At 41.6% G+C, this 23,843-nt stretch overlaps 1 pseudogene; it reads left to right on the top strand.

Annotated features, from left to right (window-relative positions):
• Positions 1-1,262: 1,262 nt before the first annotated feature.
• LOC140632172 (actin, cytoplasmic 3-like) lies at positions 1,263-12,919 on the top strand (annotated as a pseudogene).
• The last annotated feature ends 10,924 nt before the right edge of the window (positions 12,920-23,843 follow it).

Raw genomic sequence — 23,843 nt, 5'->3', positions numbered from 1 at the left:
TCACCACAATCAATTTTAGAATATTTTCATTATCCCCAATTTTCTCAGTCACTCCCTATTACAACACCCTTAACCCAAGGCCTAGGTACCACTAATCTATATTCTGTCTCTATTGATTCACCTATTCTGGGCAATTCATATAAGTGGAATTATACAATCAGTATGTGGTTCTTTGTGATTCACTTCTTTCAATTAGCATGTTTTTAAGGCTCAATCATATGATAGTACGTATCAGTACCTCACTTTTTTTTGTTACTGATAATATTCCATTATGTAGATATGCCATATTTTGCTTATTAATCAGCAGCTTGTGGGCATTTGGATTGTTTCCACTTTTTCAGTATTATCAGTAATGCTGCTATGAACATTCAGATACATGTTCTTATGTAGACATAAGTTTTCATTTCTCTTGGGTTGACATCTAAGTCTATGAATATTTAATTATATTTTATAATACATTAATTATATATGTAATAAATTTTATATAATTAATTATATTTAATTACATTTAAATACATTTATACATCTGATTAATTTTGTATCTTTTATAATACATCTGATTCATTGATATTTTTATGAGAAAGCTAATGGTTATTCTCCAGTTATTAAACTTTATCTTTCTTTTTTTTTTTTAAGATTTTATTTATTTATTCATGAGAGACAGAGAGAAAGAGACAGAGAGAGAGGCAGAGACACAGGCAGAGGGAGAAGCAGGCTCCATGCAGGGAGCCTCATGCGGGACTCGATCCCAGGACTCCAGGATCATACCCTGGGCTGAAGGCGGCTCTAAACCGCTGAGCCACCCAGGCTGCCCAAACTTTATCTTTCTAATCTACAGTGAACAGTAAATAATAGTTAATTTGAGGGAGGATGATTATAGAAGTTGATGAGAACTTTACTTAAAGGATAAAGGAATTTAGGCACTTAGACATTGAATGCAACTTCATGGTGTAAAATCCTGATTCTAGCTCACTTGCTGTAGCCGGCCTGCATTCTGCATTCTCCCACCACCTTCAGCAATCGCAATGGAAGAGGAGTTTGGAACTCATCACTGACAACCGATGTGGCATGCGCATGGCGAGCTTTGCTGGAGACCATGCACCCTGAGCCATGTTCCCATCCATCATCTGTTGATTCTGACACCAGGGTCTTATGGGTGGGAATGGGCCAGGAGGACTCCTACATGGGCAATGAGGCCCAGAGCAAGCAGGGCATCCTCACCCTCAAGAATGTCATTAATCACAGCATTGTCACCAAATGGGACAACATGGAGAAGACCTGGCACCACACCTTCTACAACAAGCTGCACGTGGCCCCCGAGGAGCACCCCATCCTGCTGACCAAGGTCCCCCAGAACCCCAAGGCCAATCATGAGATGATTCAGATCATGGAGAACTTCAACACCTCCAGCCATGTATGTGGCCATCCAGGCTGTGCTGTCCCTGTATGGTTCTGGCCACACCACTAGTATTGTCATAGCCTCTGAGGATGGGGTAACCCACACTGTGCCCAACTATGAGGGGCACACCTTGCCCCATACCATCCTGCATCTGGACCTGGCTGGACAAGACCTGACAGGCTACCTCCTGAAGATCCTCACAGAGTATGGCTACAGCTTCACCACCACAGCCAAGCAGGAAATTGTGTGTGACATCCAGGAGAAGCTCTGCTACATTGCCCTGGATTTCAAGCAGAGATAGCCATCACCTCATTTTCCTCCTTCCTGGAGAAGAGCTACGAGCTGCCAGATAGGCAGGTGATCACCAGTGGCAACAGCGGCTCCACCTATCCCAAGGTTCTCATTCAGCCTTCTTTCCTGGGTATGGCATCCTTTGATACCGGAGACAGCCTTCAATTCCATCATGAAGTATGATGTTGGTATCCAGAATGACATCTATGCTAACACAGTCTGTCTGGTGGGAATGCCATGTACCCCAGCAATGCAGACCGGATGAAGAAGGAGATCACAGCTCTGACGCCCAGCACAATGAAGAGCGAGATCATCTCTCCTCCTGAACGCAAGTACTCCGTGTGGACTGGGGGCTCCATTCTACCTTCACTGTCCATCATACTTCATCCTGAGGTTGAGAACATGTTTATGGACGAGAAATCCATTCATTTTAGAATCTGCAAGACTGTGAGGTTCTTTTTTTTTTTTTAAGATTTTATTTATTTATTTGAGAGTGAGAGAACACTAGAGAGACAGAACAAGCATGAATGGAGGAAGCAGGCTCCCTGCTGACATGGGGCTCAATCCCAGGATCCCAGGATGATGACCTGAGTAGAAGGCAGACACTTTTTTTTTTAAGATTTTATTTATTTATTCATGAGAGACACAGAGAGAGAAAGAGAGGCAGAGACACGGGCAGAGGGAGAAGCAGGCTCCATGCAGGGAGTCCAATGTGGGACTCAATCCTGGGTCTCCAGGATCATGCCCTGGACTGAAGGCGGTGCTAAACCTCTGAGCCACCAGGGCTGCCCCACTTTTTTTTTTTTTTTTTAAGATTTTATTTATTTATTCATGAAAGACAGAGAGAGAGGCAGAGACACAGGCAGAGGGAGAAGCGGGCTCCATGCAGGGAGCCTGATGTGGGACTCCAGGATCACGCCCCAGGCCAAAGGCAGGCGCTAAACTGCTGAGCCACCCAGGGATTCCCAGAAGGTAGACACTTAACTGACTGAGCCACCCAGGTGCTCCTGACTGTGAGGTTCTTGATCTGTGCAGGATATTAATGTGTAAGGGCTGCCTCTTCCAAGATTTCTCTAGAAAATCTTGCCAGAGGCTGGCAAGAGTCCTGAACCAGTTGTCATTTCTGTCTTGCCGGTCTGACAGGGTTGGGAAGGTATGAGCCTAGGTAAACCCACTTTCCTTTCTTACCAGATATTTTCCTGCCAAAACACAGTGGGTTGTTAGTTGCCTTGAGTTGGAAATTGGTTTGCATTTCCAACAGTAAATTTATTCATCCTTTTAATTTATGTAAGGTTTTTGTACACAATTCTCTCTCTCTCTCTCTTTTTTAAGATTTTATTTATTTATTAATGAGAGACAGAAAGAGAGAGAGAGAGAGAGGCAGAGACACAGGCAGAGGGAGAAGCAGGCTCTATGCAAGGAGCCCGACGCGACTCGATCCCGGGTCTCCAGGATCACGCCCTGGGCGGAAGGCGGCACTAAACTGCTGAGCCACCGGGGCTGCCCTGTACACAATTTTAAATTCTTTAAGAGACGTGGACAAGTTTTGGTTTTCTATTGTCATGTGAGAACATTAGGCCCCAGGGATGCCTCATTGTGTGAGGAAAATAAAGTGCTGCAGTAAAAAAAATCAAATCAAATCAAATCAAATACTGATTCTACCATTCACAGGACGTGAGACCTTAAGCAAGTTACTTAACCTCGCTGAACTTCACTTTCCCTGTCTGCAAAGTGAAGGAAACTATAATAATAACTACCTTATCTAGGTGTTTGTGAGGATTAAATTAGATACCTCTAAACCTACTACTGGGCACTTTGTAAGCACGTATTAATTGATAGTAATTATTAGTAATGATTTATATGCTGTTGCATTCTTACATTTTTTGAAAAAAATTATTTAATTATTTTAGAGAGCGAGAGAGAGTAGGGGGAGGGGCAGAGGGAAAGGAAGAGAGAATCTTAAGCAGACTCAGTCCTGATTGTGGACCTGAGATGGGGCTTGATCCTAGGGACCCTGAGATCAGGACTTAAGCTGAAACCATGAATCAATTGCTTAACTAACTGTCACCCAGGTGCCCCTACATTCTTGTATTTTTATGATGAACATGCATTGCTTTTGAAATTCTAAAAATTATTTTTAAATGTATAGTCAACCTTAATTTTGAGTGTTTACTAATTTAAAGGCATTCTTAAATTATCAAATCATGCTTTGAGCTGGAAATTTTCACCCTGCTCTCTTGGTGTTTCAGAGAAAATGGAGGCTGCTGATTTAAGGTTTGAATTGTCCTTTTAGTTATTTGTTTCCATTTTATAAACCAAGGAAGAAAAATTTCCTGGGCACAAAAATTAATGAACTTGTGGTACTATTTTTTTTTACCAAAATTGATCTTGAAACAACTACTAACAGTATTAAATTTCCTAATCTACAAAGAGTTCCTTTAAATATTCCATTGGTCATTTGGATCTTCAAAGCAAAGCAAGTCCAGCTAAATTTCATGTTGACCCCTAAGGCTTTTTGTTTTAGTGCAAGAGAACTCTGTTAATAATCTAGCATTTTCCCCAAGATCCTGTCTCATTTCCCTCTGGCTGATTTGAACACTCCATTTTAATTCATTGCCTGTGGAATTAGTAATTATATGATTTCTCTTGCGACTCCAATCTTAAATAATGATATCCCTTCAATAAGTCGTGTTCTATTTATAGGACTGAAAGAGAAATTTGATTTTTTAGAAGAAAACAGCAGCAATACTAGATAGAAATCACTGCTTAAATGTATTTTAGAAGACATTTCCTAGCCTTTTTTTTTTTTTTTTTTATTGCTTTATTCATGTTTCTGGTCAGAAGAACCAGGATGCAAAATGGGGAGCTTGTGAGATTCTCAACCCAGCTCGACCCACCAATGCTTGGACTCAACTAGTAGCCACTCACTAGGATCTCCAAATGGATACCAGGGCCATTTTCCAGACCTTAGGAGTCCTATAGCCTTTAACCACCCAACTTGTAAGTACCTACAAGCTAACAAGTGCTTTTCTTGAGGCTATCTTTCTGTGTGTATGTGTGTGTAGCAGCTTTATTGAGATATAATTTATATACTCCGCAACTTACCCATTTAGAGTGCACAATTTATTGATTTTTAATATATTCACAGAGTTGTGCAATCCTTACCACAATGAATTTTACAACATTTCCATCGCCCTAAATAGGAACATCATATCCACTAAGAACACTCCACTTTTCACATAATGACACCAAGCTAATCCAAAATGTATTTACATTTATCCTACTAAAGCAAAAGAGACAGATTAGAAGGAAAGCTCAAACTGTGCATAGTGGTCTAATTTTTAAATTCTGTCACTGTGTTTTGTCCTATCTCAAATTATGGAAAGACTATTTTCCAGGATTTTAATTTTTGTTAATTTGGGAAATTTATATTTTATAACCCAAAAGATTGAAATTGAGAAGATACAGAATTTTCCAGCACCTAAAATTGTTAAAATAGGCACCTGGGTGGCTCAGTCAGTTAAGCTCCCGGCTTCATTTGCCTCAGGTCATGATCTCAGGGTGGTGAGATCCAGCGGTGAGTCAGGCTCTACCCTGGGTATGGAGTCTACTTAAGATTCTCTCAGTACCCCTGGGTGGCTTCCGGGGTCGAGTCCCACATGGAGCTCCCTGCGAGAAGCCTGCTTCTCCCTCTGCCTGTGTCTCTGCCTCTCTTTGTGTATCTCTCGTGAATAAATAAAATCTTAAAAAAAAAAAGACTCACTATATTATGATCTGAACTTTGCAGTCTAGAAGAATATGTGTCTCTCAACATTTTTGAAAATATGATGATGAACATTCTTCTATCTAGAAAGAAAAAAATATGATCCTATTTATCAAGTTTCCAGAATAGTGTAGACTTTTATGGAGCACTTGCCTCTTCTCATCCTAAAGGCCTGAGTAGGCTTTAGGGACAAATGGAGTAAGACATAATGATGTAACTTAAGGAGCATTACAAAAGAAGATATGTCTTTAATTATTGCAAGGACATTCTTCATTTTGCTTACAACAACATCCCTGGTTACAGAAGTCAGAAATTCATATGGGCTAATACATTTTTATTGTAGGCACTCACACCTCAGCACAAATTATTTTAATAACTACACTTACCTCTTAACCCTTGCTTAAGTACAGAACTAAGATGTTCTGATAGTAGAGGAGGTGCTTTTAAAAAGATGGAAAACAAGTAATTTTATAGCTTACAAAGGGGAATTGGAACATACCACATACATTAAATTTGTTAGGTTACTTATGGCTCACAACGACACCATGAGATAAGCAGTATAATTTTTATTTTAAAAGAAGGGGAAAAAGTAAAAGACACCCGGGTGACTCCATTGGTTTAGCATCAGACTCTTGATTTGGGCTCAGGTCATGATCTCAGGGTTGTGAAATCAAGCCCCTTGTCTGGCTCTGTGCTCAGTACAGAGTTGGTTGGGATTCTCTTTCCCTTTCCCTCTGCCGCTGCCCCCATTCATGCTATCAATCAATCAATCAATCAATCAATAATCTTTAAAAAAGGGGGGAAGAGTCTAAACAAGTTATTAAGGTCACACAGATTATACATGGAGAACCAGGATTTTAACTCATATCTATCTGAGTCCAAAAAAATCAGAGCACCCACTATCTGTCCTGAATAGAGAATAAATACTTGCTAGATGCTGGGGCTGGGAAGAGAGAATGTGGAGAGCAGAGCTATACTGAAACCAAACCTTCCGTTCTCTACAATTTTTTTTCTGTGCCTCTGGTTGCCACAACCACCTGCTGGCAGCACCTCCAACCCCAATGGTTCAGCTGTGCAGAAGTGCTAATGGGTCCCTAAATGCTTCCTGGCTTAGTGGAGAGGGGAGCTACTGTAGTTGACTAAGTTAGGATGGCAGCAACTGCTGCTGCCTGAGCCACACACACTCCAGCAAAACTTCCTTATTTGGAAAAGTCTTTCCCATGCTATCTGGGCAGAAAGAATACAATCTTACATTTAAGAAAAACAAAATGCTTTGACCTACATCAGAAGGAGCACTTGAAAACACTGAAACACAGAGAAATGGCAAAAATATCAAGTATATTTCCCTTTTTAAAAGATTTACTTATTTATTTATTTGAGAGAGAGAGAGAAAGAGAAAGAGAGCATATATGTGCAAGCAAGCAGGGGGGGAGGGAGAGAGAGGTGCAGAGGGAGAGAGAGAATCCTGAAGCAGAGTCCCCGCCCAGCACAGAACCTAGTGCAGGGCTCAATCTCAGGACCCTGAGACCATGAACTGAGCCAAGATCAAGAGTCGAATGATTAACCGACTGGGCCACCCAGGTGCCCATGACCGGTATATTTCTAAATACTTTGGTCAAGTGGAAGGTACGGGGCAGGGAGGGTGGTGGGTGAGGGGGGAATGCTTCATCAGATAGCTAAAAGAACATTCAAGAATCCTTTTTCTTTAACCCCAGAAGTTGGTCTAGTCAACAGTAAGCTTTACATCTCAGTTATATGAAATTTAGCACACTTTTTACTGGAACAAAGAAAAATACATTTTAGAATTATTTATGCTGATCAAGCCAGGAGGGACCTTAATGGCAGACACTGTACTTTCTCAGATACTGTAGCATTGCTTCTCCTCCCCTGTGCAGAGGCTATATTTGAAAAGGCAGGACCAAGTGGATATTTGCAGGATGGGCCAGTGAGGTCAACCTGAGTGTCAGCAATTGTGGCTCCTGGAGCAGCTCCACTACCAAAGAAAAGAGGGGACTTAAGTCTCAACTCTGCCACTAACTTGCTGGGTGAATTTGGGCAAATTACTTAACCTTTCTGAGTGGACCTCTGTTTGCTCTCCTTTGAAGAGAGGTTGGACTAAATGATCTCAACAGCCTTTGTGGAATTGACTTTCTATTTTGTGACTTCCATAATATGGAAAAGGGTTTGTCTAGGCTAAAATGTGCAATAGAAACCATGGGTTTCCAATATCCCTTACACACCCCTCATTTCCTAACTTTCCTCCTGGTCATTCCTCCCAAAGGACCCAGTGGTATGCAAAGCACAATAAGCTGAATATCATTCCCAGTGCTTATCAAAATTTATCTGTCCCATGTTCCATTCCCTCAGAGTCTGCTTTCAACCACCTGGCCCTGAGTGATGACGATTAAATCAGATAAAATAATCCTCATTGAGATTAGCTAACATGTAACCCCCCTTGCAAAATACCTTAAAAATAATCACAATATACATCTCCTCTCCAAAGTTCCTAATATCTGCATTATTCACTTATGTGTAGGGAGACAATTAGTGAAAGGGTCTTCCTATGCCCCTCAAATTGCATTAAGATTGTATTGCTGGGACGCCTGGGTGGCTCAGTGGTTGAGAGTCTGCCTTTGGCTCAGGTCCTATTCCAGGGTCCTGGGATCAAGTCCCACATCGGGCTCCCCACAGGGAGCCTGCTTTTCTCTCTGCCTATGTCTCTGCCTCTCTCTCTCTCTTTGTCTCTCATGAATAAAGAAAATCTATTTAGAAAAAAAAAAGGTTGGATTGCCTTCTCTGATCGGTGACACTTGGTGAAGTTGTCTTATCTTGGCAGGAAGATTGGAAACTCAAGATGGAGATTTTGTTTTCCTCTGCATTAATCTGCAGCTAATGCCAGTGAACATTATCCTTGTTTAATTACACTCACTAACCAACTGACACAACTTCCCCTGGGAAGAAGCTTATCCGACTCTGACTCATGCTTTACAGCGTGTTGGATTTGAGGAAATGGATAATATACGCCCCGCTGGCTTTGGAATTTTAAACAGAAACCCACATGCCGCCAAGTCTCCAGCTTACTCCCAAATATGGGAGAATGTGTGCCCCAGCCACGGTTGCAGGAGGCATGCTCAGTGTGACAACAGGCAAGACCCAGGGTGTGCGCTGAGTGCCAGGCCAGGCCAGGCCGGGGGAGCCAGAGCAAGCATCCACTTATAGGAAAAGGAACAACCCCAGAAAAAAACAAGGAGAATGCCTCTTCTAAGGACTATGTCCCTTTTCTAGAGCTATCTTGATGATGACTTAGCAGTGAATGTCTTATTAAAAGTGGAATTAAAAAAAAAAAAACAAAGTGAAATGAGTTGCCAGCACCAGGAACTAAAGAGGTATGATTTCAAGGGGCCAATCTTTTTTTTTTTTTTTTTTTTAATTTATTCATGAGAGACAGAGAGAGAGGCAGAGGGGAGACCTAGGCAGAGGGAGAAGCAGGCTCCCTGCGGGGAGCCAGATGTGGGACTTGATCCCAAGACCCCCTGGATCACGACCTGAGCCGAAGGCAGCCGCTCAACCACTGAGCCACTCAGGTGTCCCTTTTTGTTGTTGTTAATTTATTTATTCATGAGAGACACAGAGAGAGGCTCCAGGGGCCAATCTTAAGAGGTTTTTAAAGCAGACACAGCATGTCAGAACAGGAGAGAAAATGATAGGAGCTTTGTGTTGAGCTGCTGGGGTCCCCCTGCACCCAGATCATGGCAAAAAACCATCTGGTAGCCAGTGTGCACCAGGCTTCTCTAGAATCAGAGATGTTGCCAGAGCAGAGCTAACTGGGGGCGATTACTCTAATGTCTGAGTCTGAGCTTTGGGGGCAGAGGACAGTAACCCAGAGGAGAAAGAGATGGCTCATCAACTGGAGGTCAAAAAAGAAAGATTCACAGTCCGATTTAACTCCGATCCCCAACTCCATGGCTGAGCCCCTCCTCCTTTTGCCTTGATGGAGTATTTTCTTTGCATAAGACACTGTTCGAAAGCACTTCATGTGCATCATTTTATTCGGGTAGGTTTTTTTATTATCCCCATTTACAGATAGTAAGATTAAAGCTCATACAGGTGAAGTAACTTGCCCAAACTCCCATAGCCAGTACACAGCAAAGCTGAGGTTTGATTCCAAGTGCTTCCTTTCTAAAGGTGATGTGTTTATTACACAGGCTGCCTTAAAAAGTATGAGAAAGAGGGAATATCAACCCTAATCCACCACTCAAAAATAAGCACTGTATTCTTTCCAGATCTCTCTTCATATAAATGTTTGTGGTGTTTATTTTAACCTGATTTTAGTAGAATAAAATCTGAGATTGACAGGGCTTCCAGGAAGAGGGAGAATGAGTCACCCTCTGTAATTTATCCAGATTTCTCTTCCCCTTAAAAAGCTCTAGTTTAGGGAACCTGCACTTGGTTGAGTCCTAAGCCCTCTGCTGGTCTCCAAGAGGCGGGGGTGTCTTGCTGGGAGCATCATACCCAAGTACACAGTAGGTACTCAATTGTTTCTCTCCAGTGGCATTGTCAAAGATAGATTTTTCTGTGATCCTTGCCCTCTGCTCTGGTGTAGATATTTAAGAGCTTTGTGTTCCTTTCCTCTCCAGATGGTGCTGGAGAGGAAAGGTGTTGGAGCCAAATAAAGAACCAACTGCCCAAGGAGCCTAAAAACGCAAACACGTCATGCTCTGGAAAGCAAAATTGATGCCACTACTGCTGTCCTAAGACTGCCCTTTAAAGCCCTTACTCAGGGGCACCTTGGTGGCTCAGTTTGTTAAGCATCTCACTCTTGATTGTGACTCAGGTCATGATCTCTGGGTTGTGAGGTCAAGCCCCACATTCGGCTCCATGCTGGGTGTGGAGCCTGTTTAAGATTCTCTCTCTCTCTCTTTCCCTCTGCCACTCTCCCCTGTCTCCAATAAATAAATAAATAAATAAATAAATAAAGCCCTCCCTGAATTTGTAATCCTGGTCTTTCTCATGGCTCCTGATGAAATGAAGAACTTTGAGGGCAGAGATGGTCACTGGTGAGGTTAAATGTGTGTGTTGTGGTAGTGGGGAAGAACAGAGTGGGATCTAGGTTCAATGACACTCCTTGAGCTCATAGGAGCTCCTGTCATCAGGTCTAGTGTGACTTCAGGAGGCTAGAGAATCACCCACAGGCAATGACAGGACTGACTCCAAGGGGCGGTGAATTTCCCTGATTGGTCATGAGGCCTTAGCTGAGGAAGCAGAATGAATCATGACAAAAGCTAACCAAGGACACAGGAAACCTGCTTTCCTTCTCACTTCTCACTAACCAGTACCTTCTCTGTAACACGTATAACCACACATATTCTCTTAGAAAAAAAAATTACATATATTTTACTATGATTGAAAAGAAGATACCAATCCAGGTTCAATATTCTCTCTCCTTGGGGCACCTGGGTGGCTCAGTGGTTGAGTGTCTGCCTTTGGCTCAGGGTCCTGGGATCGAGTCCCACATTGGGCTCCCTGTAGGGAGCCTGCTTCTCCTTCTGCCTATGTCTCTGCCTCTCTCTGTATCTCTCATGAATAAATAAATAAAATCTTTTAAAAATATATTCTCTCTCTCCTTATTCCCATGTCTATATATTCCTCAGGGTTTTTTTCCCCAAGCAATGTAATCCACAATATTGCATTTGAATCCCCTCAGTTTGTGATATAATAAGAGTTGTTATGATTAGTTTCCTAAACCAGAGATTACTAATTTTTGTCTTTTTCTTTTTGCTAACTTTTTGTGGAAGTGTGACATATATACAGAAAAGTGCACAAATCATAATTGCTCATCCTAAGGTATACATATCTTTTTTTTAAGGTATACATATCTTTGACTTTGATAGATATTGTCAGATATTTTTCAAAGGTGGTTATAACCAATTTACACTTCAGTAGCAATGTCTGAGAGCTCCAGTTGCTCCATATCCTCACCAACACTTAGTGTTGTCTGCCTTTTTTATTTTAGCCTTTCTGGTGTGATGTGTAGGCATCTCCTATTGTGCTTTTTTTTTTTTTTTAATATTTTATTTACTTATTCATGAGTGACACAGAGAGAGAGGCAGACACAGGCAAAGGGAAAAGCAGGCTCCATGCAGGGAGCCTGACGTGGGACTGGGCTGAAGGCAGCACCAAACCACTGAGCCACCCAGGCTGCCCTCCTATTGCTCTTTTAATTTGCATTTTCCTGCTAATTAGAGAATTGAGTATTTTTTCACATGTTTATTAACCATTGGATATGCTAGGGGCTTTTTAAGTTTTGTTTTCCCAGTTATCAAAGTAATACATGCTAATTGAAAAAGATTTGGCAAATACAGAAAGGAATGATGATGGCTTTGTACTATGTCAATTTAGCTAAATTGGAACTATGTTTTTCAGAATTTTTTTCCTTGTCTGGTTCTGGGCTAGAGTTGGCCAGGAGACAATTTGCATAGGCCTTGGAGGGCAGAAGGGAAGGAGCCATGTTTTTGCGCAGGAGGTCTGAATAGAGGCAGGCACCATTACAGTTCACACAAGTTGTCTCAGATCTGCTGACTCATCTTGTTGGCACAGGAGGGCAGTTGGACTCACAGTTCCCAACAGATTTTGTCCTTCGACTTGTCTACCTCCTGGGTCAAACGTGTGGCTCCTTGCCAAAGGATCCAACTCCTTCTGCAGATCATTGCCATCACTGAAGCTAGAGGTTGTGGAGGCGGTGAGAGATTGATATGACAGTTCTACTTCACCCTTGTGGTGCCACATTTTTCTTGCAATTTCTGGTTTGCTCCCGCTCCCCCATATTTCACATCTCTTTGTTCTTCCTGACTACCTACCTTCCTGATTTCAGGCCCAGCCCCAAAAACATAAGCAGCAAGTGCATGCAAGCTGTTGAACCAGCTCCCACGGTTGCATGATGTCAAATCCCCACAATAAACCTCTGACTCTGTCATTCTTAGATGTTCTTCATCTCTAATTAAACACTGAGAAGAAACCAACTTCACCTCTCAACCCACACCCATGGGCCACTATCAACATCTCAGTGTGTATTTTTCCCACCTGGCGTCTTTTCATTGAAGAGAATGAGCTCTGAGGTGAAGGATTGCTCAGGGCTCTGCTGGCAATGTGGCAAAGCAGTCAGTATGCTGGTTTCATCCCTGCTAATGTGGTGTGTTGCTTCCACTGGGTCCCAGAATCCCTGAGTGACTCTTGACTCCTCCAGCCTTCCTGGGGCCTTCTAGCTCTGAGCACGAGCTCTGTGCCTGTGAGAGCAGCTTTTGATCACATTTTCCTGGGCTCTGTAGCCACCTGCTTTTACAGCTTCCCCATTTTGTTCTGACCAAATTATAGGAGTTCCACCTTTCTGTTCCTCTTCAGAAAAAGAACAGTCTTTTAAACCAAGAGTCATGCTGTCATCCACACCCAGAGAACCTACCGAGAAGTGATGGCCACCAGGGGGCCAGAGAGAGTCCTCAGGCCTTCTCCCCACCAAACACAGGTCCCGTGAAGTCACGTAGAGCTGGAGTCCTTTGATTTAAGCATTACTGTCTTGAGAGTTCTCTTTTAAAATATAAGTACTCCTGAGAGAGGCAACGCATGAAATCCATAATTCTCCAGAATGCATTTCCCAGATGCACTAGTAAGTGACATGGTATCACAAAACCTTCTGGAAGAGAACAGGCTGGACAGGAGGCAGCCAGGGGAAGGTGAAGCCAAAGAACAAATTACCTGCTGTGCAATTTGGCCAAGAACCTCCGGGACAATGGGTTTCACAAAAAACAAGAGTCAACATCCATTTTCTGCTCAAACCTGAGACTTGGGCCCAGGCTCTGCTCCTCAGCTAGAGGGTGGACCCACGGGGACCTTGTTTCTGAGAAGAACAGAACCAGAGAGAAGCATCTGGAGATAGAGTGCAATTTAGAAACTAGTGATGATAAGAAGGAACTGGTGACACATACTCTCCCAGTGTGTCAGTTCTGCCTCATTGGTTTCTTGAAGAAGAACAAAAAGTGGGTGTTGTCGTTAAGGTTTCTTGCTTTGTTTACTTTCCTTTTCCAACAGCTATACCTACGGTTGGGCTCGTTACTGGTTTGTTCCTATCACCACCCACCAAGATGAGAGGACAGTTACCCCACAGGTTGGCTGCTCACCCGGGAGCCCCAGGAAGGCAAGGAGGCCATAGCCCAAAGCACAGGAGTGCCCAGGGGTAACATTATCCTGCCAGAGCTAAACAAGAAACTGGGTGTTTAGAATAACTTCAAGAAAGTCGTGGGTGTTTCCTCTGTCAGAGAAACAAGAAACCACAGTGAGATAATGGATGGCTATATTCAGGTCACAGATTATCAGCTGCCATTGCTGCTTCCTGTTCAGAATTCGATGAAACTCCTTTCTAGTCACTTGGAGCTTCATGGATTCTGCAAGTGATAGCATTTAGTCGTGTGAGGCTTGGAAGTGCTGCTAACCAGAGGTGCCACTGGGGTTATTTTGAAGATGGGTTGTGAGGCTTCAGGGGCCTGTTCCTGGTAAGAGTAGGTGGTGAGTAAGAGACCAACAGTAAGAATAATTTTTTGCCAAACTCTTGGTATTTTTCAGGCTTTTAGATTAAGAGATTTTTTGGTACTACTTCATTTGACTCTTTCTATAAAAAGACTTTATTTTTAAGTACCCTTGATACCCAACATGGGGCTTGAACTCACAACCCAAGATCAAAAGTCATATGCTTCATCAACTGAGCCAGTCAGGAGCCCATCATTTGACTCTTAAAACAAGTGCTATGTAAAAGGCAAGTTGGTGAGGATACAGAGAAACTGGAACCTTCTACACTTTTGCCGGGAATGCAAAATGGTGTAGCCACTATGAAAAGCAATGTGGAGGTTCTTCAAAATGTTGAAAATAGAATTAACCCACAACTATATGGTCAACTAATCTTCGACAAAACAGGAAAGTGTATCCAAAGGGAAGAAGATAGTCTCTAACAAACGGTGTTGGGGAAACTGGACAGCAACATAAAAAAGAATGAAGGCGGACCACTTTCTTACACCAAACACCAAAATGAATTCAAAATGGATCAAAGACCTAAATATGAGACCCGAAACCATGAAAATCCTAGAGAAGAACACAGGCAGTAACCTCTTAGACATCAGCTGTAGCAAGTTCCTGCTAAATATGTCTCCCGAGGCAAGGGAAACAAAAGCAAAAATAAACCATTGGAACTTCATCACAATAAAAATCTTCTGCACAGGGATCCCTGGGTGGCTCAGCAGTTTAGTGCCTGCCTTCTGCCCAGGGCGTGATCCTGAAGTCTGGGATCAAGTCCCACATCAAGCTCCCTGCATGGAGCCTGCTTCTGCCTCTGCCTCTGTCTCTACCTCTCTCTCTCTGTCTCTCTCTCTCTCTCTCTGTGGGTCTCTCATGAATAAATAAATAAAATCTTTAAAAAAAATCTTCTGCACAGTGAAGGAACAATCAATAAAACTAAAAGGCAACCTACTGAATAGGAGAAGATATTTGCAAATGACTTATATAATAAAGGATTACTATCTAAAACCTATAAAGTACTTATCAAGCTCAACAACACCCCAAAAATGAATATCCAATTTAAAAATGGGCAGAAGACGTGAAAAGATATTTTTCCGAAGAAAACATATAGATGGCCAACAGACACATGAATAGATGCTCAACATCACTGATCACCAGGGAAATGCAAATCAAAACCACAATGAGCTATCACCTCACATCTGTCAGAGTGGCTAAAATTAACAACACAGGAAAGAACAGATGTATGTGAGGATGTGGAGAAAGGAGTATTCTCTTGATGGGAATGCAAACTGGTGCAGCCACTCTGGAAAGCAATATAGAGTTTCCTCAGAAAGTTAAAAATAGAACTACTCTATGATCCAGCAATTACACTACTGGCTATTTACCTACAGAATGCAAAAATACTAATTCAAAGGCATTCTGGGGCATCTGGGTGGCTCAGTCAGTTAAGCATCCCACTCTTGATCTCAGCTCAGGGTTATGAGTTCAAGTCTGTGTTGGGCTCCACACTGGGTGTGGAGACTACTTTAAAAAGGGGGGAGGGGCAGCCCAGGTGGCTCAGCGGTTTAGCACCGCCTTCAGCCCAGGGCGTAATCCTGGAGACCTGGGATCGAGTCTCGCATCGGGCTCCCTGCATGGAGCCTGCTTCTCCCTCTGCCTGTGTCTCTGCCTCTCTCTCTGTGTCTCTCATTTATAAATAAACAAAATCTTTAAAAAAGGGCGGGGGGAGATACAAGCTCCCCTCCCCGTGTTTACAGCAGCATTGTCTATAATAGCCAAATTGTGGAAACAGCCCAAGTGTCCATCAAAATAAAGAAGATGTGGTATACACACACACACACGCACATGTAATGAATTATTACTCGGCCATAAAAAAGGAATGAAATCGTGCCATTTGAAATGACATGAATGAAGCTAGAGACTAGTATGCTAAGCAAAGTAAGTCAATCAGAGAAAGATAAATATCATATGATTTCACTAATATGTGAAATTTAAGAAATAGAACAAATGAGCAAAGGATAAATGAGAGAGAGGCAAACCAAGAAATAGACTCTTGGCTATAGAGAACAAACTGGATGGTTACCAGAGGGGAGGTGGTTGGGAGGAATGGGTGGAATAAGTGATGGAAATTAAGGAGTGCACTTGTGATAACACTGGATATCACATAGAATAGATGAATAACTATATTGTACATCTGAAACTAATATGCTATATGTTAACTAACTGGAATTTAAATAAAAATTTTTAAAAATAAAAAAATTGAAAATATAGAATTATTGTGTCATTCAGCAATCCCACTTCTGGGTATTTATCCAAAAGAATTGAAATCAGGATCACCAATCAATATTAGCACTTCTATGTCCATTGCACCACTATTCACACTGGTCAAGATGTGGAAACAACTTAAATGTTCACTGAAGGATGAATGGATAAAGAAAATGTAGGGGCACCAGGGTGGCATTGTCCATTAAGCCTCTGACTCTTGGTTTCAGCTCAGGTCAGGTCGTGCTCTCAGGGTCCTGGGATTGAGCCCCATGCAGGGCTCCATGCTCAGTGTGGAGTCCACTTGAGATATTCTCTCTCCCCTCCCCCCAACCCCCTTCCCCCATCCCACCCCCACCCCACAAATATGCTCTATCTCTCTCAAATAAATAAATAAATCTTTTTTTAAAAAAAGAAAGAAATATACATTCAATGGGATATTATTCAGCCTTTAAAAGAAGGAAAGCCTAAAAATATGTGACAGCATGGTTGAGCCTTGACAACATCACACTAAATGAAATAAGTCAGTTACAAGACAAGTATTATATGATTGCACTTACATGAGACACCAAAAATAGTCAAACTCCTAGAAGCAGAAAACAGAACTGTGGTGGCCAAGGGCAGGCTGGAGAGTTGCTAATCAATAGGTTTAGAGCTTTAGTAATGCAAAATGAATAAGTTCTAGAGATCTGTATAACATTATGCCTGTAGTTAACAATACTGTGTTATACACTTAAAAATCTGTTAGGAACAGATATCATGTAAAGTGTTCTTACCACAATAAAATAAAAATACAAATTTAATTTTAAAACCACCCTATGAGAGCACCTGGGTGGCTCAGTCGGTTAAGCATCTGCCTTTGGGCTCAGGTCATGATCCCAGGTTCCTGGAATTGAGCCCCACATCTGGCTCCTTGCTCAACAAAGAGTCTGCTTCTCCCTCTCCCTGTGTCCCTACCCCACACCCATTTGCTGTCTCTCTCTCTCTCTCTCTCAAATAAATAAAATCTTTAAAAAACACCACCCTATGAGAATGGTACTATTATTATCCCCATTTTATAGATGAGACAAGAGGATCATAAATGTTAAAGTAATTTGCCCAGGGGTCACAGTAGTAGAACTGGGAGCTACAGTCAAGACTTGCTTCTCTCTCTCTCTCTCTTTCTCTCTCTCTTTCTCTCTCTCTCTCAGTACTTTATTGAACTATCATTTGCATATACTTAATATGTGTATACCCATGTGGCCACCAACCAGATTAAAATTAGAGCACTTACATCATTCTTAAAGAGTTCCCCTGTGCCCCTCTCCAGCAAGTACCCACTCCCCCTAACTTCCAAGGTAACCAATATTCTGACTTCTATCCTCATACATTCATTTTACCTATTCTTGAACTTCATATGAATGAAATCATACTCTTATATCTGGCTTCTTTTGCTCAGTATAGTGTTCTAGGATTTGTCCACACTGTATGTATCAATTTATTCCTTTTTATTGCTTGAGCAGTATTTGATTTTATGAATATACTATCCAGTTTACTCATCCATTCTCTTGTTGATGAATATTGAGGTGGTTTCCAGTTTTAGAGCCCTTTTGAATAACGATGCCATGAACATTCTTCTTAGGTAGGAATAGGTTTTACTTTATTTAATACTGTCAAAAAACAGCCTAGTTGCTCCACATCCCTGCCAACACATGGAGTCATTGGTCTTTTCATTCTTGCCTTTAGAATGAGTGTGAGAATGGGCTCTTTCCAATTCCAAAGCCTATGCAGCACCATAAAGTTCTGGATTTGAGCTCTTGCTTCATCCATGGCTGTCTGTCTTGGGTAGGAATAAGTGGCCTAAGTACCACTTACATGCTGGCAGCAAGAATGAAAAGTGGCTTTTCCAAGACAGCTAGTGTCTTAGAGATCTGCCTCCTCCATCATTTCTGAGGCGTGCCCATCAAATTCAAGATTAAGTGTATACATGCCATTCTCTAGGAAAGCTCTCTTAGAGAAAGCTCTCCTGTGGCTTCTGGTACAGGGGTGTGTGCCAAGTGTGTGGCCAGTGTGGTCAGAGCCTACTGTGAGGTTGGGCCTGTTCTTCACTGTTAACAACTTGGAGTGCTTCAAGTTAGAACATCAGAAGGCTCTCAAGGATGTCCTGGCCCAGGAAGTGCGTTAGCCTGAAGCATAAAAACTCTACAACTATTTTTTGGCTTGGTGTTATCCCCCAGTGTGACCTTGGGTGAGTTTTTTAACCTTTTGTGACTCAGTTTTGTAAACTATTAAATGGGGGCAGCAATTGGTTCTTCAAGGGCTTCTTATTGTTCTTAGAGTGTCTGTTTCCTCAGCTCATCTTTCCCTCACATCCCCTGTGCTTCTACTGCACTGACCTATTTAATGTTCACCAGCAGGATATCTTCTTTCTATAAAAGCTGCTTTTAGACAGGGTATTCCCTTTCTCTGGAACAGCCTTTCCCACCTTGTCCAACTGGCAAACCTTTCTTTATTCTCCAACACTCGACATAAGCTATATCTCTCTGAAGCCTTCTCTGGTCATTCCTTGTCTCTTCTGGCAGATGGAGGGCCCCATGACAGTTGGTGTTATACATCCATTCCTATCACATTGTTCTTTGTGAGTCTTCCCCATCAGGCTGCGGGTTCCTTAATAAGAAAAAGCTCTAGCCCTGTGTCAGGCTCATAACAGTGGCTCAATAAACATTTTCTGAATTAATGAATAAATCTTGAAAGAAGAGGAAATATAGAAAAATATTTTTAAAGGAAATTAAGCTTTCATTATTGTCTTCGTTAGTAAAAAAAATATATATGCATATTATAAAATATTCAAGCAAGGGAAGTAGAGGTTTCTCCTCTTCCACCCTACATCCAGGGACAGCCCTATCAGCAATTTGCTTCCAGACCTTTTTCTATACGTGTACATTTTTTTCCCAATAATGGGGTCATATTGTTCAGAAACCATTTTTATTTGTTATATCATGAACACCCTTTGGAAATGTCTCCTTTCTTCATTATTATTCAAATATAAGTTGGAAGAACAAGTCTCAGACTTTGTAAACAAGAAGGGGATAGAAACTTAAGGACAGAGTTTCCTTCTCCATTCAAATCTCTAAGAAATCTAAAAAGTCCCTTACTCATTCATTCCTTTGTTCTTTTTTTTTTTTTTTGCATGGAGCCCAGTGAAGGACTTGAACTCACAACCCTAGGATCAAGACCTGAGCTGAGATCCCATCTAGGCCTTGCATCTCATTGGCTAGAACAAAACAGGATCCAGGACCCCCAGACACTTTGACTGAGTCACTCAGGTGCCCCAAATCCTTTGTTGTTTTCAGTTTTTAAAACTTTTTTAGGGACACCTGGGTGGCTCCTCAGTTGGGTGCCTGCCTTCAGCCCAGGTCGTGATCCCGGCATCCGGGATCGAGTTCTGCATCGGGCTCCTTGTCTATGTCTTTGCCTCTTTCTCTCAGTCCATGTCTCTCATGAATAAATAAATAAATCTTAAAAATAATAAAAATAAAATAAAACTTTTTTTAGAGGGGGGGTTGGGAGGAGAAAGAAAGAGAATCATAAGCAGCCTCCATGCCCAACACAAAGTCCAAGGCAGGGTTTCATCTCACAACCCTGAGATCATGACCTGAGCCAAAATCAAGGGTCTGACAGTTAACCAACTGACCCACCCAGGCACCCTGTTCCTTTGTTCTTTTAATTACAAAAGTGATGTGAATGCACTGTAACAGATTCAGACAATACAGAAGTGTATAGAGAGGTAGATGTTTTCCATATATGTATGCATATATGTGTATGCAAAATTTTTAAGAAGAAAAAGATTTTACTATATGTGTTGCTTTTTTCTTCTTAATAGCTCATGGACAACCTTCCATATAGAAGGTCTCTATCAACTGCATTCTTTCTGATGCTTGCGTAGTATTCCTTTGCATGATATACTACAATTTAGATGTTTTCTAACCCACTGTTGATACAATACATCCATTCACAAAATACTATTGAACACCAATAAAAAAAACTAAGTATCAGTGTGGAGCTCACTATGACACGTTTATCCCAGGATGCTGTGGGAGCCCAGAGGAGACACACAGACTGGGGAGCCTGTATTTGACAGTACCTGTAGCCAAGGAGGATGGAACAAAAAATGTGAATCTAAAAGGCCAGCTGCCAAGCACTTTCCCTCCCATCTAGGCCTTACATCTCATTGGCTAGAACAATGCAGGATCCAGGACCCCCAGAAGGAGCTTCCAGAACATGAGCTGAATGGAGCAAGCACATTTTGCTTTAGATGAACAAATTGATTTTGCAGAAACAGGAAATTTCTCTCATACTTGAAGTCCTAAAATAGAAAAAATATGCTGGGATGCACAGGGACTTGGGGAATTTGGTTAATGTTGTGAAGTAAATTTGATGTGCATTTTGAATCTGACAATTTCAATGTGAGCTGTTCCTCGCTTCTCGAAAAGGCTTTTACTGAAAATTAAGAAATGTCAACTATCAAAGAATGTTCACATAGTAACAGAATGAAGTAAGAGAACACTTCTAAGTATCGCTGCTCTCAAAGGTGCAGGAAATGGAACCCTTCAGGCTCCACTGGGGAGACTATAAATCAGGCAACCTAGAGAGCCAAATGTGGCCTGGCCCAGCCTTCCTCTTTAGCCTTGACTCCAGATTTTCTCCCTGACACTGGCTCTGGTATTCCTCCAACTTAGCACACTGTCCACCTGAGGGCCTCTACACAGGCTTTCTTTGTCTGGAAAGCCCCTTGCTCCCCAGTCATCCTCAGACCCCTGGTCTCTCTAGTCTTCCTATTCATCCTGGATGTCTCAGCTTCAGGGAGGCTGTCTCTAAACTCCTAGTACAAATTAGTTTCCTCTTTGTACATTCTCTGACAACTCTGTTCTTTTTTTTTAAAGAAGTTACCACAATCCCCATAATATATTAATTCACGTGATTATTTGTTTAGTGATAATGTCTGTTTAGCGACACAGGATGAGCCTGTGTCGTTTTGCTCATAGCTGAATACCTAGGGTCTCATAAGTGTCAGACACAAAATCTCACCCAATATATATTTGCTGAATAAATGAATGCTTTTAGAGGGTAGTCTCTATCAAAATGGTAAATGTGAGGATACTGTGTGATTCAACCATCCTACTGAAGGACTCTATCCTATGGAAACAGCAAGACTGCCCTGAGACATGGGTGCACGTGTATCTGTGGATGCATCATTTGTATTAGCAGAGGTTTAGAAAATACCTCATGTGATACATCATTCAATGGAATACTATATAACCATTCAAAGGATATATATATATATATATATATATATATATATATATATATATATATAAATAACTGAATTACTGATATGAAAAATGTCAAGGGAGGGGTGAATGAGTAGAGCACAAAAGATTTTTAAGGCAATGAAATTACTCTGTATGATACAAAAATGATGGATACATGTCATTATCTATTTGTTGAAACCCATAGAATGTACAACACCAAGAGTGAACCGTAATACAAACTATGGACTTTGGGTGATAAGGATGTATCAATATAGGTTCATTGATTACAACAAATATACCACTCTGGTGGGCTATGTTGATAGAGGGGGAGGCTGTATGTGGATAGGTGTAGGGAGTATATGGGAAATCTTTGTACCGTCTACTTGCTTTTGCTATGAGCTTAAAAGCGTTCTTTTAAAAAATCTATTTAAAGAAAAAAACAAGTCCTTGGGCCATATATGGAGGATTTCTACCTTTTCATTTACATATTTTACACATTTGTGTTTTTTGAATTTGTTACACTGCGCATATATATTAACTACCTTTGTAATTAAGAAATATTAAAGATCAAAAAGAAAGGAAGTAAAATACTGTCAGTCTATATATACAATCCATACTGTACGACTGCATACATGCATAATAACAAGCAGACATGCAAACATACTCAGAGCTCTTTAACCACCAATGATAGTATCCAAGCCTTTCCCTCAACATCTGCAGGATCACACATTTTCATTCAGTGTAGACCTTGCAGAGGGAGAGGAAAGCTGCTCAACTCCAGGAGGTTGGATCAAACTTGGTCCTGAAAGAGGATGAATCTGGGACCCAGGGGAGGTTGGTCTGCAAGACATCTCTGCAAGACATCCAGGGAGGTGTCTTCTAAGCCTGGCACACTGTTCTTTCAGGTAGGCCCAAATAAGGTTTTTTTGCATAATTACAACATTTACATATTTTTTTAAAGATTTATTTATTTATTTGAGAGAGAGAGTGAGGAGGGGGGTGGAGAGGAGAGACAGAGGGAGAGGGAAAGAGAATACCTCAAGCAGACTCCACACTAAGCTCAGAGCCCAAAGCAGGGCTCAATCTCTGGACCCTGACGTCATAACCTGAGCTGAAATCGAGAGTCAGATGCTTAACCAACTGAGTCACCTCGGTGCCCCAACATCTACATATTTTTGTTGTGAAATTTAGACAATACAAAAAAGTACAAAGAACCAATAACCTATAGCTCCACATCCTAGTAATAATAGGACCTAGAGATAGAAACAACTTGGTGTAAATTCTTCTAAACTTTAAAAGTCACACATTTATAAACACAATATGTGTGCAAACATCTTATAAAACACTTGCCTGATTGACATATTTTCCTATTTTCATTTCTTTTTATATGCCTCTGCACTGGAGCTCTCACTTTTTTTTTAAGAAACATTTTATTTTGGAATAATTTTAGATTCACAGAAAAGTAGCAAAGGTAGTCAGAGAGTTCTTGTGTAACTTTCACCCAGCTTGCCCTAACATTAACACCTTACATACCTGAAGGTATCGAAACTAAGACATTAACATTAGTATAGTACTATTAACCTAAATTTAGGCACTGTTCAGATTTTACTAGTTTTTCCACTTATGTCCTTTTTATATTCCAGGATACCACACTGCATTGACACAAACAAGTTTTCACAATTTTCACCAGCTTCTTAAGTTGCCACTGCATGTAGCACTAATGTGGGTCCAGAGTGCCTTCCTACAGTTTTCTATCTCCTTGCTTTCAGGCCAAACATTTGCTTTTCTTATGTGCTTCTCCATAGACTGCCTTTTCTGAACCCCATAGATAAGAGCTCTCTCTAAAGACTCCTTTGGTCAGATAAATCCTGCTCACTGCCCTTTCTCTGAGTAGAGTAATTCCAGCCAGGAGGTTTGCTCATTAGGAAGCATCTCACCCAAGACTGGATTAGATCCATGGTGCTCTGGCTCCCCTCATTGTGCATCTTCTCTATGCCTTCCATTGTAATTCCAACACCATGACTTCCCTGAGCATGTCACCTGGGAGCCAAAGCCTTTACCTGCTTTCTCACTCATTCAATTCCTATGTCACTTTTAAATGCCTCCAAGGGTGCCTGGGTGGTTCAGTCAGTTAAGCAATTGACTCTTGGTTTCAGCTCAAGTCATGATCTCAAGGTCATGAGATCGAACCCTGTGCTGGGTTGCATGCTGGGGCGTGGAGCCTGCTTAAGATTCTCTTCCTCTCCCTCTGTCCCTCCCTCAATGCCCCCTCTCTCTA

Source organism: Canis lupus, chromosome 4 (assembly GCF_048164855.1).
Source record: "Canis lupus baileyi chromosome 4, mCanLup2.hap1, whole genome shotgun sequence".
Lineage (NCBI taxonomy): Eukaryota > Metazoa > Chordata > Mammalia > Carnivora > Canidae > Canis > Canis lupus.
This window is presented reverse-complemented; position numbering and strand designations above follow the sequence as displayed.